At 41.3% G+C, this 16,607-nt stretch overlaps 1 protein-coding gene and 2 non-coding genes across 7 annotated transcripts in view; all 3 read right to left on the bottom strand.

Moving 5' to 3' along the window:
• Positions 1-16,607, bottom strand: part of RABGAP1L (RAB GTPase activating protein 1 like) — a 551,348-nt gene that overhangs the window by 130,208 nt on the left and 404,533 nt on the right. The window lies entirely within an intron of this gene.
• Positions 604-679, bottom strand: TRNAG-GCC (transfer RNA glycine (anticodon GCC)). The gene has a single exon. It is a non-coding gene; the product is annotated as a tRNA-Gly (tRNA).
• On the bottom strand, positions 5,028-5,103 carry TRNAS-AGA (transfer RNA serine (anticodon AGA)). The gene has a single exon. It is a non-coding gene; the product is annotated as a tRNA-Ser (tRNA).

Below are 16,607 nucleotides of genomic sequence, written 5' to 3'. Positions count from 1 at the left end.
GAATGTCGAGTTATTGTTTTCCCCTCTGAAGCTATGTCTACACACATTAAAGAAACAGACCACACTCCAACTAAATAGTTCTACCTGGGGAACTGCAGTAATGTCATGATTAATACCAAACGGTATGCTCCAAAAAAGGCCACTAGAATCTATAACCATTGTAAGGACTGGCCACAGAAAAAATGCAGAAACCATTTTAGACATGCAAGTAGCTGAGTCACTGTGGTTTCTGCAACGGAAGAGAGAGGCTTCTATATTTAAAAGCAAAGATATGATAATATTGGTTTTTTTTTTTTTTTTTTTTTTTTCTTTTTTCTTTTTTTCTTTTCTGAAGCTGGAAACAGGGAGAGACAGTCAGACAGACTCCCGCATGCGCCCGACCGGGATCCACCCGGCACGCCCACCAGGGGGCGATGCTCTGCCCCTCGGGGCGTGGCTGTCGCGACCAGAGCCACTCTAGCGCCTGGGGCAGAGGTCAAGGAGCCATCCCCAGCGCCCGGGCCATCTTCGCTCCAATGGAGCCTTGGCTGCGGGAGGGAAAGAGAGAGACAGAGAGGAAGGAGAGGGGGAGGGGTGGAGAAGCAGATGGGCGCTTCTCCTGTGTGCCCTGGCCGGGAATCGAACCCGGGACTTCTGTACGGCAGGCCGACGCTCTACCACTGAGCCAACCGGCCAGGGCCTGATAATATTGGTTTTTAAAGTGTCCTGCAAGCTCTGGATAATATAGGCTATATAACTGTCAACCACTTAGGAAGAAGAAAAAAAATTAACAGCACCAGCCAACCAGAAATAGCCTCAGACCCAGTGGGGAGAGGAAGGATAAGTAAACCCAGAGGCAGAGAGCGAAGAGGAAATATTCAGTCCTCTGTGTACACACTACGAACCCCGAGTTGTGCGTGGTGAGACAGACCCAGCACGTAATGGGTCTCTGTTCTCAATAGACTCTCTGGCAGAAACAAGACACACAATCAGGACAATTAGGGGACCCACATGACAGTGTGTAATAATGTGCCTAGTAGGTACATTTGAGGCCAGATTACAATGAAGATGGAACGCCAGAGGAAGGGCTTACAACTGGACAACAGACAGGTAAATACAATGGGGAGAATTCTCTAGAAACATTAATCTGGTAGCAGAGGAGAGGGCTGGGGGTCTACGACAGGAAAAGACTGAAGGCAGACATGTCATAAAGCTCTTGCAGTGAGCCAAATGTGAGAAAGGGAGAGCCTGGACTGTGTGGTTGCCATGGGAACAGAGCCATGCTGAACCTGAGAAGCATCATGAAGGAAAAAACAGCTCTTCGCTATCTTTGTGTAACTTTCCAAGTACATGCGGCTTATTATGTCCTTTTCTGTATAACTCATCGATACAAAACCACCAGAGGTAATATTCTTTACTGAGTCAAGGAAGGGCATACCACGGAGGAAACAAACACCCCTGATATAGGAACACATGGCTCTCTCAGAGTTGCTGACTTTGAAGCACCCAGTTTGGTTAAGAGATCAGTTGGTCTGATCACTTTCTCTGAAGGTCTAATTATTAATGGAGTTCATATCACAATACATTAAGCTGAACTAAGCAGAAGCTGATCTGGTAGCCCTATTCAACTGCCTAGGGACACTCTGGTTTAAGAGGATGAGAAAGAGAAAGAGAAAAGTAGAGAACAGCAGTGACTCTTAGTATTCATCATCTGGTACATCCAACTGTCCCCAGGGCCCCCTGGTGGCACCTAAGAAACACTGCCCAGTTGCCCCCACCCCCGTTGTTGCAGCCTGGCTAAAGAAACTTCATTATTTCTCCTCTGGACTATTCTAATAGCCTCCTAACCAGTCTTCACATGTCACTCACTGTCTTCAAAACTTCCTAAAATGTCATAACCAACCATGCAACTGTTTGAAGGTCCCTGTTGGCCCACAGGTTCAGAGGTTACTACACAACCCTAACCATAAGACCTCCTTCAACAATCCAGACCTCTCCTACCTTTCCAATTACACCTGTCACCTTGACGCCCTTATGCAATGTTCTCACGGAGCTTCCTGAACATGCTGCGTTTTGTGATGCTTCTGGCCATCAACTGTTCTCATTGCCCAAAATATCATTCCTTGTCTGTTCTTGCTAATCTTTCAAGACTCAAATGTCATTATCTCTTTCAAGTCGAAGTCGTCCCTGTCATCACATCTCTCCTCTGCCTTTGCATCCTGTGCCGTGTGTTCATGACCATGCAACAACAACCCTTCTGCGGCAATCATTTGTATACTCGTCTGTCTCCTCCATCTCTCTGGGAACCCCTTAAATGAGCTACAACACACTCATCTTTGCACCTTCACTACCAATAGTTTAGTCACTGTGGTCACAGAGCATTTAAATAATTATTGAGTAAATGAATAAATGACTGATGTTTGAATGAAGAAATGAGTTGTACGTAGAATTAAAGCATGGGCTTAATTTTTAAAAAGGCATGCATTAAACCAGGGGATGGTGTGTTTCTCTTTTATTTGTACTTAAGTTAGTAAGAAGAAAAGTCTAAATGAAAGGAAGTACAATGTTTATGGATTTCCAAAAGAGAAGAGGGAAGATGTTGACACAATAAAACAGTGCCAAAGCCAAGAGAAATAAATGAAACTCATCATCACTTAGTGCTATGCTCACTCTCAGTTGGTGGTTGCTTCGGAATGGGTACAGTTGACTTGGGGAGTGTGGGGCTCTCGTCATCAGACAGGTTAGTTCTCTGTGGTGGATCAACGGACAGACCCACAAACTTTGGAGGACAGACACAAATAGAAGTTAAAGAGTTCTTGTTTTAGGTTGGATTTCGATGTGTAAAATACATTGGGGAGGAGAGTGTTGAATAAAACAGTATTTTCCATTTCACAATGAAACAACGTATAAATGTTAATGGAAGTAATAGTGTATTGGCCTATAAGAATGAGCATTGTTCCAAAAGGAGAAATGCACCCCCATGTTTATGGCAGCATTGTTCACAATAGCAAGGATCTGGAAACAGCCCAAGTGCCCGTCAGTGGACGAGTGGATTAAAAAGCTCTGGTACATATATACTATGGAATACTACTCAGCCATAAGAAATGATAACATCAGATCATTTACAATAACATGGATGGACCTTGGTAACATTATACTGAATTAAGTAAGTAAATCAGAAAAAACTAAGAACTATATGATTCTATACATAGATGGGACATAAAAATGAGACTCAGAGACATGGACAAGAATGTGATGGTAACAAGGGGGGGGGGCAGGAGGGAGGGAGGGAGGGGCACAAAGAAAACCAGATAGAGGTGACAGAAGACAATTTGACTTTGGGTGAGGGGTATGCAACATAATCAAATGTCAAAATAATCTAGAGATTTTTTCTCTGAACATATGTACCCTGATTTATCAATGTCACCCCATTAAAATAAAAAAAAAGAATGAGCATTGTAAAGTCAAATCATTAAACTTCTCAAAGATTTCTAAACAATGCTGACATGCACCCAAACTAATATTAACATAAAATATACCTTTAAGGAAACATCTGATTGACAAGTTTATCTGCCCAAGAGGGCAGATACTCAGAATTTACTATAACAGGATTAAAGTCAAACTGAAGAAAACGACATGGGAATCACTGTGGTAAGGGGAAGAAACTTCCGTATGTCTGTCCTACAAGCTATTACATTTGGAAAAGATAAAAACTACAAATCAATGAGTAAGATGTATGAAATGAAATTAGCCAGGCTAGATAAACAAATTAACCAAAAAATTAAGTTCCAATTTCCATTTGTTTTACATTTACATACACAATTCACCCTCGAACAACATGGGTTTGAACTGCACAGGTCTACTTATACATGGACTTTTCCCAATAAATATTGTATATGTATTTTCTTTTCCTTATGATTTTCTTAAAAACATTTTCTTTTCTTTGGCTTACTTTATTGTAAGACTACAGTATATAATGCATATACCACACAAAGTATGTGTTAATCTACTCTTATGTCATCAATAAGGTTTCTGGTCAACACTAGGCTATGAGTAGTTAAGTTTTGGGAGAGTGAAAAATTATCTTCAGATTTTCAACAGTTTTTTAAGCTGGACTTGATAAATGTGTCAATTCAAAAAGGCTGACAGGCTGTTCCCAGTCAGAACACAGACAAATCCAAGGCTGTGTGTGTGGCTGATCTACCATCTACTGCAGTTAGCTGGAGCAGCGATATCGCTAAGGCCAGAACCATTCATGGAAATAGGGGATGGAGGTTCCCAGGACAAGACTAAGGAATCTGAACTCAATTTCAGTCTTTAGGAGTCAGTGAATTTCTACTCAATACAGGAAAAAAGAGATGGAAACTGTGTTTGAGGCTGTTCTTAACATGGAGGAAAATTTTGAATTCAGAAAACATGGGATTTGTATTCAAAGGAAAGGAGTTTTCTGCATATAAAAAGATCTCTATTTACTACTTAAAGAATTAACAAATATTAATAAAAAAAAAACAAGGGTTAATGTGATTTCTTTTTCTCCAATATAAAACTTAAAAATAAAGCATATATCTTTAGGAAAATAAAAACAAAACTACTTTAAATATTGCTCTAGATCAGTGGTAGTCAACCTGGTCCCTACCGCCCACTAGTGGGCGTTCCAGCTTTCATGGTGGGCGGTAGCAGAGCAACCAAAGTATAAATAAAAAGATTTATTTATTTATTTATTTATTATTATTTTTTTTTTTCATTTTTCTGAAGCTGGAAACAGGGAGAGACAGTCAGACAGACTCCCGCATGCGCCCGACCGGGATCCACCCGGCACGCCCACCAGGGGCGACGCTCTGCCCACCAGGGGGCGATGCTCTGCCCATCCTGGGCGTCGCCATGTTGCGACCAGAGCCACTCTAGCGCCTGAGGCAGAGGCCACAGAGCCATCCCCAGCGCCCGGGCCATCTTTGCTCCAATGGAGCCTCGGCTGCGGGAGGGGAAGAGAGAGACAGAGAGGAAAGCGCGGCGGAGGGGTGGAGAAGCAAATGGGCGCTTCTCTTATGTGCCCTGGCCGGGAATCGAACCTGGGTCCTCCGCACTCTAGGCTGACGCTCTACCGCTGAGCCAACCGGCCAGGGCCGATAGATTTAACTATAGTAAGTTGTCTTATAAAGATTTATTCTGCCAAACTTAGTGAAAATCCGACATAAACTACTTGGTAAGTAATTATTATTGTATGCTTTCACTTGCTGTAACTCTGCTTTATAAATTTTATAAAGTAAAATTACTTCCCTACTTTATAAATCATCATTACTATGGAACCAGTGGGCGGTTAGAAACTTTTACTACTAATAGAGATACAAAAGTGGGAAGTAGGTATAAAAAGGTTGACTACCCCTGCCCTAGATGAAATGCAATGTACTTAAATACAACTGGAAAAAGGGTGGGGTTCACACTCTTTGATCCTTTGTCTGTGGGACTCTGTGGGACTCTGTGGGAATTAGGGGTGCCTCTGAACATGCAGAAATGCACTTGCCACTCTGGGGGCATAAAAAGTAAGCTTCAGACTCTCTTTAAGAAATAAACAGTTAGCCCTGGCCAGTGCCTCAGTGGATAGAACATCAGCCAGTGTATGGATTTCCCGGGTTCAATTCCTATCAGGGCACACAGGAGAAGTGACCATATGCTTCTCCCCTCACCCCTTCTCTACCTTTTCCCCTTCCGCAGCCAGTGGCTCTATTGGTTTGAGCATGGCCCCAGGCACTAGGATAGCTCTGTTGGAGTGCATCAGCCTCAGGTGCTAAAAATAGCTCGGCACTAGAGCATCAGCCCCAGACGGGGTTGCCAGGTGGATCCCAGTCAGGGTACATGCAGGAGTCTGCTTCACTCTCCCCCCTCCACCTACCTAAGAAAAAAAGACAATAAAGAAACAGTCTAATTAAAGAATGCAGGATATACACATATGAAACATTTAAATAAAATGAAAGAATGTTAGTGTCAAAAATCACTTTGTAATTGCAGCAGGTGCTCACTTCAGGCAGAGTCAGGAACCATCTTTGAAAGGGGTAGGGTTTAAGCCAGAATAAAGGGACTATGAAGGCTCACATGAACAGAGCAAAGGGGACACGATATGTGACATACAGACACTTTTGGGGTAGTTCTAGAGTTTAGCTCAAAGACTTTTGATGGGAGAATAAAAAGATGAGTAAACTGTAATAATCAAGGACATGGTGTACAGCTATGAAGATCATTGTCTTTGTAAATGGTGCCCCCTGAAGGTGTGCTGTATATAAAATGCCTTATCCACAGATAAATAATAATAATAATAAAAAGGAAATATCAAAGGCCTCTAAAGATGTTCTATGTGATGGTTGAATTGGAACTTGAGCCAAGACGAAATTTAGGAATTATTTTCTTTGGAAAGTGAATTTATGCAATGCAAAAATGCAGAAGGCCCAAAGATGTCTCAATTGCTAAAAGGTGAGGAGGAAAAGGAGCCACCCAAGTGATGGACAGAGAAATAAGGAACAGAACTATGAAAGAACAGAATAGAACCACATCTGCAGAATGTCCCTTTCCCTGATCAGTCTAACTAGGTGGGGGTAAACCATGGGAACTTCTGCTCTTCTATTCAATCCTAGGCTGTTTTTCTCAGCAGCTTCTCAAAGACACAAGATTAACCGACATTTTGTTCAGTTGTGGGAATTTGGTACTGATGCAACCAAGCTTCCATTTCCTCCAGTTATTCAACTTGCAAAATTAAATGTACTGTTAAGAGTGCTATTTAATAGACGCAGAGCTGTTCAGGTGATCTTTCTTCTCTAGTGAGATTTGGTGATCTGTGTTTTTCAAGGGCTTCGTCCATTTCACCTAAGTTGTCAAATTTATTATCATAAAGTTGTTCATAATATTCTCTTATTCTCTTTGTTAATGTTTAGAATCTGTAGTCATGTCTTCTTTCTCATTCCTGTTATTGGTAATTAGTATCTTCTCTTTTCCTGGTCAGTCTGCTTTGAAGTCTTATTAGGTGCATAAGTGTTTATCATCCTGATATGTGTTTATTTGTTTGATATATTTTTTTCCCTTTTCCTTTTCTCTGATTCTTTTATTTCCTTTGTTGGCTTATTAGCTATAACTTTGTTATATATATAACTCTTTGTTATTATAGTGGTTGCTAGGGTTGCTTTAACCTATCATAGTCTACCTTCAAGTGATATTATACACACATCATATATAGTATAAGTGCCTTATAATGGTATACTACCATTTCTTCCTTTTATTCTAGTATTGTCACACAATTCTCTTATACATATCATAAACTCCACAATACATTGTTATATTTTGTTTAAACAGTGAATCACAGAGATATGTACATGATTTGAGGCCTCAGGATTGAAAATCTAGCTCATTTCTCCAAACAGAAGGATAAATAGCTTCTATATTTTTTCACAAGCATCTCTATGACATCAACAGCCAAAATATAGAGTCTACCAAGAGGCAAAGATCAAATTAAGTGTTACCTTCCCACACAAGCTGTGATGGCCTCACAGTCACTATTAAAATAGGAGATGAAGAGAACAGGCCACTAAAAACAAACAAACAAACAAACAAATAAAAGAGGACTTAAGGACTATGTTTAGAAGAAATCTTTGGATCTCTTTAGAATGAACTAACTGAAAATAAAAATACCAAAGCCTATAAAAATATGGAGGAAATTAATTCCCAAAAGAAATCAAGAAGCTTGCCTAAAAAAACCCCAAAAACATATTTGTTTAAAACAACTCTCAGGCTTCCAACTCCCCAAAATAAGAAGCAGCTTTGAAAACCACACAACTTCCACCTGACTAGGCGGTGGTACAGTGGCTATACAGAGTCAATCTGGGACGCTGAGGACCTAGGTTCAAAACCCCAAGGTTGCTGGCTTGAGTGTAGGCTTATCTGGCTTGAGCATGAGTTTACCAGTTGAACACGGGGTCATCGGCTTGAGCGAGGGATCATAGACATGACCCCAAGGTTGCTGGCTTGAGCAAGGGGTCACTGGCTTGCCTGGAGCTTCCCAGTCAAGGCATGTATGAGAAGCAATCAATGAACAACTTAAGTGCTGCAACTACAAGTTGATGCTTCTTATCTTTCTCCCTTCTTGTCTGTCTCTCTGTCTCTGTCTCTGTGTGTGTGTGTGTGTCTCTCTCTTGCTAAAAAAATAAAATAAAAAAGAAAACCACGCAGCTTCCAGGGAGGGTATACATTCTAGCACTAACTTTTGAGGTCACCAAAAAAGGGCAATATATAACAATGTACAAAGGGCAATGTATAACAATGTAGCTCCTAAAGCTTAGAACCAAGGGGCAGCCAGCCAGATGGGCTATCCAGAAAAGCATCTTTACTGTTATAGTAGGGATCTTGTAAATTCCTATGGACCACTGACTATGGTGTGTTTCCCAGTTTTCATTTTCCAAAGGAGAGCTTTTATTCCAGTTGGACAGTTCCCTACCACTTCTGTACTTTACTGGATGTAAGAGGTACCTTGTCACTGGACTGTGAGGATCTATCCAGACTCAAGACACAGGACTCTGCATCATCCAGAGACCCCTGACTTAAGCAGATGAGGAAACTGAATGAGAACTTTCAATGTCTCCCTTAGGAGGGAGGAAGAGTTCATGTTCAGGAATAAAGGTGACCACAGATACTAAATGGCCAAAGGGCCAAACTATGATGACTGCTAACTGTTCTCTAAAAAACTGTTCCTTCTTCCATAGAGATAAGAATTTTTAATAGGGCTCTGTATTTCCTAGTTCCCCAGTAGCTAAGTGTGGCTGTGGACATTTTTGTCAAAGGAATGTGAGTGGAAGTAATGTATTCAACTTTCTCACTGTTGAAGAGGAAATGCTTGCTTTCTACTTTTGCTTAAATTTCCCCTCTTCCTCTGAATTAGAATATGGCACTGACCTACTTTTAACCGTGCACATGAAGATAACATCATGGGAGAAGATGAAGGAAGAAAACATGTGGGATTGGAGTCCCTGAGTGACTTCATGGAGCCGAGCTGCCTGCCTTTTGGGGCCAGGCCTCCTCTTAGTGCACTGGTATGTGTGAGAGAAATAAACTGTCTTATTTAAACCACTTAATTTTTTACAGTTTCTCTTTCTTGTGCTGTTTCTCTCTTTAAACAGCAGTTTAGCCTATTCCCTAATTAATCCAGGTTACATATGCCACAAATAAAAGATTTTGTGACCCTGGCTGGTTAGGTCAGTGGTAGAGCATTGGCCAGGCATGTGGAAGTCCCGGATTCGATTCCTAGTCAGGACACACAGGATAAGCGACCATCTGCTTCTCCACCCTTCCATCTCCCTCTTCCCCTTCTGCAGCTATGGCTTAAATGAGCAGGTTGGCGTGGGGCACTGAGGATGGCTCCAGGGCCTCACCTCAGGCACTAAAATAGCTCGGTTGCTGAGAAAGGAAGCAGTGGGCCCAGATGGGAGTTGCCAGGTGGATCCTTGTTGGGGCACATGCGGGAGTCTGTCTCTCCACCTCCCTGCCTTTCACTTGATTAAAAAATAAATAAACAAAATAAAAAGATTTTGTTCTAAATTCATTTGGCTTTGCCCAAACCAAGTATCCTTAGTCAAGGGAAAGAAACAAAGGAGAGAAAAAAGAGCAAGGCAATGAGGTTTGGAGTTATTGTATTTCCAGTAAAAGGAACATATTTCAACCTTTTCTCAACCTGCATAAACTGAGTATCAAATACATTTTTACATGCTTCAGTTGACTCTCCTCTGACTGGTTATATTATTGTGATAATATCAATTGATTCCCACAGTGAGTCATCAACCCTGTCAGCACTTTAATAAGCAAAATTAGTCTATTTCATGCTGAAAAGCAATACTGCCAACTCTTGCAGATAAAAGGGGTCATAAAAACTTATTGGACAGTGACATCCTCTGACAAAAGTCTCCTGATAGCATCGCCCTACGATCAGCTCACACACAGTGATTGGTCAGAGTGAAATAAAGTTTGAACAGGGCATTAAACAGGATTCAGGGATGACTTCACACCTTGTAAAGGTTGTGAAAGAAGACTGGATAAGCAGAACTCAGGAATCAAATATTATTCCAGTCAGTCAAGAGCAGAGGATATTTAAATTTCATGGTCATCTTGATAGTGAGCTTGTTTTCATCAGCCTAAATCCAATTCTTTGTTGACATATCAATGGCTCCTACTTGAACTGGCTCTGCTTCTGTCCTATTCTACCAGTGACATTTTAAAATTGGGACAACTACCTTTGAGTGGGTAGTTGACAGGGCTCAGAACACTCTCTCCTAAAATGTGCCACCTGGGCATATAGATTATTTAAGCTGAAGGAGAAAACTATAGAAGCAGGAAGGTTTCTCTGACCTTCTCCTGACCTTCTTCCCTGAAGCAGGTCATGAAGACCCTCATCTGAGAGGTACCCTCCCTGTATCTGAAGGAAAGAAACACCCTTATCGCCAAGACGGGACACTGAGACGAATACAAACAAACAGGCCCTGCAGAGTTTTCCCCAATTAATTACATTTAGCTCACCCCCTTTCTGCACAACTGGTCACTCTTAATCAAGCCTATTTAATCAGTTCTTCAGTTCTTCACTTCCTTTTGCAAGTGCCCACGTCACATAAAATATATTAAATACATTTGTATATTTTTCTCTTTGATCTGTCTTTGTTTCATATTAGATCTAGCCAGGGACCCTAAGAGGGTTAAGAAAAATTTTTTCCTCCCCTACACAGTCTTCCAAACTTTGGGTAAAAACTTCCTTTTCATCCACAGTATGGTGTCAACATAGATTTGTGAACTGGAGGCTGATTTTACTACAATTTCAGGGTCTCCTGCTATACAGTGTGGAAAAGCATGGAAGTCTGAGTGAGAGCTACTGGGACTGAGCATCAGGCAAGAATGATCATCTCTTCCTCATAGGGTAACTCTACGGTTTAACACATACACACACACACACTCACCCTATAGTTGAGCAGTTAAGGACATTGGTTCCTGAGGTAAGACAAGTCCAGTTCTGAGTCTGGTGTGTCACTAAAACTGAATGACGTCAGCCAACTTTCTTAAAGCCTTAGTTTCCTCATCTGTAAAATGAGGATATTGACTCATCTTACCTTTAGAGCATTACTGTTAAAATGGAAGGTCATACATTATGCTAAGTAAAATGCCAGTTATAAGAGGACAAATACTGTATGAGCCTACTTATATGAGGTACTAAAGTCAGACTCACAGCAACAGAAGGCAGAATGATGAGGGGTAGGCTGAGAGCTGAAGGAGATGGGGCATAGTTATTTAATCGGCTCAGCGTTACAATCTGGGAAGATGGAAAGCTCTAGAGAAGGTTGGCAGTGATGACTACACAACAATGTGAACGTGCTCCCTGTCACTGAACTATATGCTTAGAAATGGTCACAATGGTCACTACAATAAGAACAGAAGAAACATAAAGGTCATGAAGATTGAAAGAGTTTAGCGCAGCACTACGCATATTTTAAGTGCTGAACAATTGACAAGTGTATTACTATTAGTTTGATTTATTAAGTATTTTTGAAATGCATTTGAGAGCTCATCATAGATGGTAAATGCTCTGCAATTAGGTAATTACTGATGATAGCTCTTCCTTTTTTATATGGACCCAACATATTGTTTGGGTATCCAGAAACACCGGGTCCAAAGAATGGTAGTACAGAGGTGGGTGCACTAGCCTCACACACACATGCACACAATAACACTTCACTAATTACAACAAGTGGGTTGTTCAAATTCAAGGATGGTGCTAAATGGCCTTTTTAAGTGGGACTGAGAATAATTTGCTGGCATTATTTTTAACTATAACAGACTGAATATTCTTTTGGTCCTAATTTTATATTGCTCTGCAAACTCTTTAAGAGACAAAGATAAACTTCAGCCCAATAGTTAAACAGTAAATATGCTAATCACAAGATCATTCTTATCTATTCATTAAAGGACTGAGCTGGTCGTATATAGCATATACAGTGTATGTGTGGATAAATACATGTATAGCATACAGCAAGACAGAAACTAAGAACCTTAGAAACCATATGTTCCTGTCCCCTTATTTTATAAAGAAGGAAATTAAGCATTAGTAAGGTTAGATGATTTGATTAAAATCCCACAGTAAACTTTGGCAGAAATGTAACTAACGCCCTCTGAACCTCACCCACGTGTCCCCCTCAAAGGCACCACAGTGAGGACCTGCCTTCAGCTGCTCACCTGCCTCCCTGGGTGCTCATCGCTCTGCCTGAAGGCCCTCCTCTAAGTTTAGGTGACACCCTTGGAAATTCTTTCCTGGTTCTCTAGGAATAAACTTGGCGCCTTGTCTCTGGGTTCCTGAAACGCTGTCTTAGAACCCCAGGGCAGTCACATGGAATTATGGCTGTCTACCAGTCCACTTCTTCCATGAGACTCAAGACAACCTGGGGATAGAGTCCGCTCCACATGTTCCCATGCCTACCCAGGGCTCGTCATAGCAGGCACTCACCGAGTGTCTGCTGGGTAAGTGAGCTGACAGCCATCGTAGGCTTCTCCTAAGGGGGACAGGACTGCTGGGATCAAGAACGCAGGTGGGAACTAGCCTTGGAATGAAAGCAGACCACACCTTCATTCAGGTCAGGAGCAGAGCAGAGGAGGGCAGAGATGGAGAGAGATTGTTAAGAAAAAGGGGAAGAAACGCTTGAATGAGTTTGTGCTGAGTACTTGGCTTTCTCACAAAAATAGGATAACAAGGACGTTGGATTTCATTGTTCTTATCTCTGTCAATCGACTTCAGATTGTTTAGGATACATTAAGTTCAAACTGATTACTGATAAGGTGGAACATGGCATGTTTAATCCACTATCTTTCCTCCCTGGCACTTTGGATTGTCTCATGAGAAATAAATAATGAGAACTCTCTTCAACATATATAAGGTATCCCATAATACATGCATGGTACTATGACAACATATATTAATATTTTTTTCTGATATTGATTCTTTATCCATTAAATGCATTATTTCTGGAACTTTAAAATTCTTTGAGTACCTTGCACTAGTTAGAAGTCTATGTTTGTGTTTGTTGGTTGTTTTAGCATTTACTAGATAGCATCCTAAAAATGAACCCCCCATCAAACTGAAGACGCTCTAGAGAAAAGCTAACAGCAAACATAAGCATACAAATTATGTTGGAAGAAAAACCAATATAAAGGAATATCAATGTCATAGAACTGGAAGGGCTGGACTAGGATCTTCTGTTTCCAAAGAAGTAGTGCTTTACTGCCACCAACAGGACACCCGGCGTTCCTTCCTGGAGGTTACAAACCTAATTGAATGTGCAAAAACCATTGCAAATCCCGGAGACCATATGAAGAACCCTTACAACTCAACAATAAAAACCTCAGATAACCCAATTAAAAGTTGGGCAAAATATCTGAATTGATGTTTCTCAAAAAAAAAAAAAAAAAGAAAAGAAAAAAAGATACACAAACAGCAAAATAGCACAAAAAAGATGCTTAACATCACTAGTCATCAGTGAAATGCAAATCAGACCACAATGAGATACTGCTTGAAGCCCACCAGAGTGGCTAAATCAAAAAGGTTATCACAAGTAGGGAAACCAGAACCCTTAGTGTTTTCATTGCCTCCTATCTATCCTGTTGGAGGTATGGGGGGATTCCTGCTCTAGGGTTACAGAGAGAGCCAATTATTACAACTTGATGGGAAGAGTGCAGTGGGAGGGGTAAGGGGGAGATGAGAGGGCTAAGCTTGGCCAGACCGTGAACACCTCGTGGGCTAACGTTAAAGCCCTTGCCCGATAGCTCAGCTGGTTAGCAGTGCAGCGATTGGCAAACCACGCCTTGCGAGCCACATGCGGCTCTTTGGCCCCTTGAGTGCAGGCCGCAAAGGCCAGCTTAGGAGTACCCTAGTTAAGTTAATAACAATGTACCTACCTATATAGTTTAAGTTTAAAAAACTTCGCTCTCAAAAGAAATTTTAATTGCTGTACTGTTGATATTTGGTTCTGTTGACTAATGAGTTTGCCGACCACTGGGTTAGAGCATCCATCACCTGATGTGCAGAGGTTATAGCTTCGATTCCCAGTCAGGGCACATTCAAGAACAAATCAATATTTCTGTCTCTCTCTTTCTCCCTCTCCTCTTTCTAAAGTTAATAAGTTAAAAAAAAAATTTGGGACGTTTATCCCAAGAACAGTGGGAGGCCATGGGAGATCTTCCCAGTCCCACCTCCCACGGCCTTCCCGTCCTCCTTGCCCAGGTGTACCCCCAGCACAGCCCTCTGCAGGGCTTCCCACAGACTGGGAGGGCCCTTGTGCACATGAGCAGTGCTCACTCCCTCACTGTCTTCAAGTCTCCGTCCAAGCCCCCCTAGTTGGGGGGCCTGACTCCCTATTCAACACAGCAAACCTACCATAATGCCCTTCACCCAGCTGGACTTTTGTCTTTTCCCACAGCACTATTGTTTCTCCTGTGCTATATCTGCATATTTGTTAGGCTTCTTGGTTATTAACTGTCTACTGCTAGAACACAGGCTTCATGGAAGCCAGCCTTTTTGTTATTTTAGTTATTGCTCTAGTCAAGCATGTAGAATAGCGTCTGTCTCCGAGCAGGTGTTCAGGGAATATTTGTTGAATCATAAATGACAAATTTGTTTTAAAGGACAAGTATGGTGGCCATGGGGGCGCAGAGAAGAGCATCACCTGCTTCTCTGAGCTCCACGCTAATGCCCAAATCCAAGCCAGCACCTTCTGCCGGCCGCACTCCAACACAGTCTCTTTATCTCTGTGAGCACCGAGAAACCTTCATCAAGGCCTCTGCACTTGTTCTGTCTCCTAGAAGGCTCGTTCTCCGGATTTTGGCATAGCTGGCTACTTGTTTTCATACAGTTTTCAGCTCTAACATCCCCCCCTCAGAGCACTTTCATTGACATGCTAACCCAAAGAAGGGGCCTCCTCTCCACTCTGCAGCAACCTCTCTCCTTGATAAACCGGAACAAATGGAATGCTGAAGTCATTCAATTTGTCATTACTACCTTTTGTTCATCAGAATGCAAACTCATGAATTTGACGGGGTCCTTCCTTGTCAATACATGATCTCCGATGCCTAGAAAAGTGCCTCCCACCTGGTAGGTGTTCAGCTTCTGTTACTGAAAGAGGTCACGGCAACAGCTCTGGTCAGAGAGCTCGGAGCCTGATCTACCAGTGAGCAGATTCTATAAACTCTCAAGAAGAAAATCTACTGAGATGTCAGAGATTAGAACAAGAAGAGACTTAGGATGGCTCCTAGGGTTCTACTCTGAGCAGCTGGCAGTGCCCTGACTGAAGTGAAGGTCACTGCAGGGGAAGGAACAAGTTTGGGAGGCACATCGGGTTGGTTCTGACTTTTGGATTTGATGTGCGGCTGAAACATCCAAGTGGACATATTAAGTCCACTGCCAAATACTTGAGTCCAGGTTAACTGTGAAGGTAAGAGTGAACATTTACAGCTAAAACCAGGGGAATGAACCAGAACAGCAAGGGAGAAGCATTGAGCAAGTTCCTAAAGGCTGGCGTTCTGGGTAACTCCAAGTTCATGATCAGGAGAAAGAGAGAGCAAAGGCTAACGGAAAGAAGCAAAGAGGAAGATAAGAACTTCAACAGCATGATAAGAAAAAACACTACAGTGGAGACGGTTGGAAAGCCAAAAATATCAAAGATGTATTTGTTCCCAAATAAAAGAACATAATATTGGACTTCTCTACACTGTCTGAAGAGTTTTGTTTGTTTACAATGAAACAAATTATTATAAAAATTACTTTTTAAACTGTTTTGTTTTACAACTGGCTTTTAGTGTCCATAAAAGTACGTATTTAGAAATTCTGCATTTTCAAGAGTATGGGGGAAATGTGCTATCATATTGCTAGTAGAAAGCAATTTTACAAAATTCATCAATAATTAAAGTGTGATTACAGTTTGACCCAGCAATTACATGCCTGGAAATTTATCCAAAAGATATTATTAGATAAACGAATATGCAGTTTGTTTAAATGGGAAGTTAGGAAACACCTTAAATGTCCATAAAAATTAAAATAAAATTGGTTAAAATAAATTATGGTACATACAATAAGACACTAAACGAACCTAAAAGGTTAAGAAAGTTCTATGTATAATAATAGCACCCAAGTACACTGTAGTATTTAAAGTTCCAGGCACCCGTCATATATTATTTCATTATACTCCAGCAATAATCACATGAGATTGGTATAACTAATACTCCCATTTTAAAGAAGAGAAAACTAATTTAGCTAATTGTGGAATTTGAACTCAAGTAGTCTGGCTCTAGCATCCATGATTTTAAATACTATGTGAGTGTAGTAATATAGAAAGATATTTATAAAATATCATTAAATGATAAAGAGTCTTGTTCAACAGCATTTTATTTTTTTTAGCGAGAGAATCAGAGAGAGAGAGCAAGTCAACACAGGAAGAAGAGAGATGAGAAGCATTAACTATTCATAGTTGCAGCACCTTAGTTGTTCATTGACTGCTTTCTCATATGGGCCTTGACCGGGAGGTGCTACAGCAGAGCGAGTGACCCCTTGCTCAAGCCAGTGATCTTGGGCT

The sequence above is a fragment of the Saccopteryx leptura genome, chromosome 2 (genome assembly GCF_036850995.1).
Source record: "Saccopteryx leptura isolate mSacLep1 chromosome 2, mSacLep1_pri_phased_curated, whole genome shotgun sequence".
Classification (NCBI taxonomy): Eukaryota; Metazoa; Chordata; class Mammalia; order Chiroptera; family Emballonuridae; genus Saccopteryx; species Saccopteryx leptura.
The sequence above is the reverse complement of the archived record's forward strand: the minus strand, read 5'-3'. Positions and strand labels throughout refer to the sequence as shown.